Raw genomic sequence first — 1,963 nt, forward strand, 5'->3', positions numbered from 1 at the left:
ATGAGATGGAGGACAAGAGAGTTAACGGTGAGTCGAACTTTCATCAGGGCCCTTAATGTGGGTTTCCCAATTATTCCATTTCAGCATGTAAAGGTCTACATTATTCATAAGCCTGAAAGACAGCTTTTCCAGTGCTGCCAGATGTCCAAGCCGGCTAGACCAGAGGGGTATTGCACAAAACCAGGATAAGGGATTAAGCCTGGAAATATTGGTTATCCTGGATAAACTTAGCCTCAAGTCGGTTGCACGAAAGCAGGCCAAGTTTATCCCGGACAAGTAACCATGGTGATTTAGTCTCTGCAGCTAGCCTGCTCCAGACCAGGCTAACAACCAGGATCAGGTTAATCCTGTAGTGGCTCTGCTGTCAGTACTGTGAGAAATGAGTGTGTTTTACAGAATGTCCATGGTTTTTCTACACATGTTACATCATCCAAATATTATAACTGTAGTCATTTCATTTGCTGGTTGACTTTTAGTTTTATTTATTAGCACAGTTTATATATAAAGACCAAAAGCACATATAAAAAGACAATATTTGAGAAATGGAAGTAAGAAGCCAGACGGTTTATTTGGAATGCTTTCCTTATTAATACAACACCAACACTGAAAGGTTCAAAAAGATAATAGATACAATACAATACAGATATTTAAAAGAAATCCTACATGATGATGAAAGAGGAGAAAAAAGGACTACAAGGTAACTGCCATCTATACTGCCATCTATACATCATGATGGTATTTTGTCTTGTGTAGTATTCATACATCCAGAGAAACCAAAAATGTTGCATCTGTTTTTGGTTTTGGTTATTGCTACCTATAATAAACATATAACAATCTTGCATACTGGCACTTCAGACTGGGTATGGGATAGCATCTCCTCTGCTGGGGTCAGGTCCTGGGTGGGTGGGCCGCCCCCTGTGCCAGCGCAGTGTGCTTTTTTCTTGACCGCTAAAATCGTAAAGAAATTCATTGTCAGCAGACAACAAATCTATCACTTCATTTGATAATTGCTATTTGGGCTACAATAAAGTAACTCACCAGACTGCAGAATGTTTTTATATTTGGTTTTCACCTGTTGCCAGGTCCTTTTCTGGCCAGACAAGTTTGTTCTTTATGAAGGATGATGGATGAAACAGAACACAACATGGGATAAATAGATTCAATAGATGACAGAGAGTAGATCATTTCTTTGAACTTATTTATACTTTACATAACCTGAGTAACATGCACTTCTATGGGCCACATTAAACCAAAACAAAACACAAAAACACCTATTGATTAGTGGACTTAAAGTCATCAGCTCCGCATCCTTTAACTGTAATTCTGACAGTTCCTGTGGAGTACACTTTATTAATTCTACATGTTTGGGCTACTTACGCATTAAGCCGGTCGGCTATTGTCTGCCAGGCTTTTTCCCTCTCCTTTTTTGCGGCACTGGTGTTTCCTTTTTTGCGTATTGTGCCTTTCATTTCCTCAAATTGCTGAAGAAGCAGCTCTTGTTCAGCAAATGTAAATGAAGTTGCGCGTCCGTGATCCATTCTTCAATCTGTGATTCTGTGATCAATTTCGTGGTCTTCTTAAGAATGCCGTGAACACGCACTTATCCCAAACATCCACACCTGGCTTGACTAAGCCGCGTCTCTTCATCCTGGCTCGGCAAACGTGCAACCAATTAATCCAAGATAGCGCCGACAAGGCTTAGTCAAGCCGCGCCTGCTCATTTATCCTGGATGTTTTTATCCTAGTTTTGTGCAATACCCCTCAGGAATTCACAGAGGGAGCATCGGGGGCCTTCCATTCACACATGATTAGTTTGCGACCCAGCATGAGGACTGTTTGAATCCACTCTGCACCTAAAACAAATAGATGAGATCTCTGGACATCTTTTTTAAAATTTCTTAATATCAGGTTCCACTCTCCTTCTGTGAATAATGTGCCCAGATCAGACTCCCACACCGTTTTC

At 40.7% G+C, this 1,963-nt stretch overlaps 1 long non-coding RNA gene across 1 annotated transcript; it reads right to left on the minus strand.

Moving 5' to 3' along the window:
• Nucleotides 1–663: 663 nt before the first annotated feature.
• On the minus strand, nucleotides 664–1,717 carry LOC139659194 (uncharacterized). Its single transcript, XR_011696224.1, has 3 exons — nucleotides 1,378–1,717; nucleotides 1,039–1,109; nucleotides 664–948 (listed from the first exon to the last, which is right to left on the minus strand). It is a non-coding gene; the product is annotated as an uncharacterized lncRNA (long non-coding RNA).
• Between the last annotated feature and the right edge of the window lie 246 nt (nucleotides 1,718–1,963).

The sequence above is a fragment of the Centroberyx affinis genome, unplaced genomic scaffold (assembly GCF_046629955.1).
Source record: "Centroberyx affinis isolate AG114_WGS23_722 - 3 ecotype Tasmania unplaced genomic scaffold, CSIRO-AGI_Caff_v1 ptg003041l_1, whole genome shotgun sequence".
Taxonomy (NCBI): Eukaryota; Metazoa; Chordata; class Actinopteri; order Beryciformes; family Berycidae; genus Centroberyx; species Centroberyx affinis.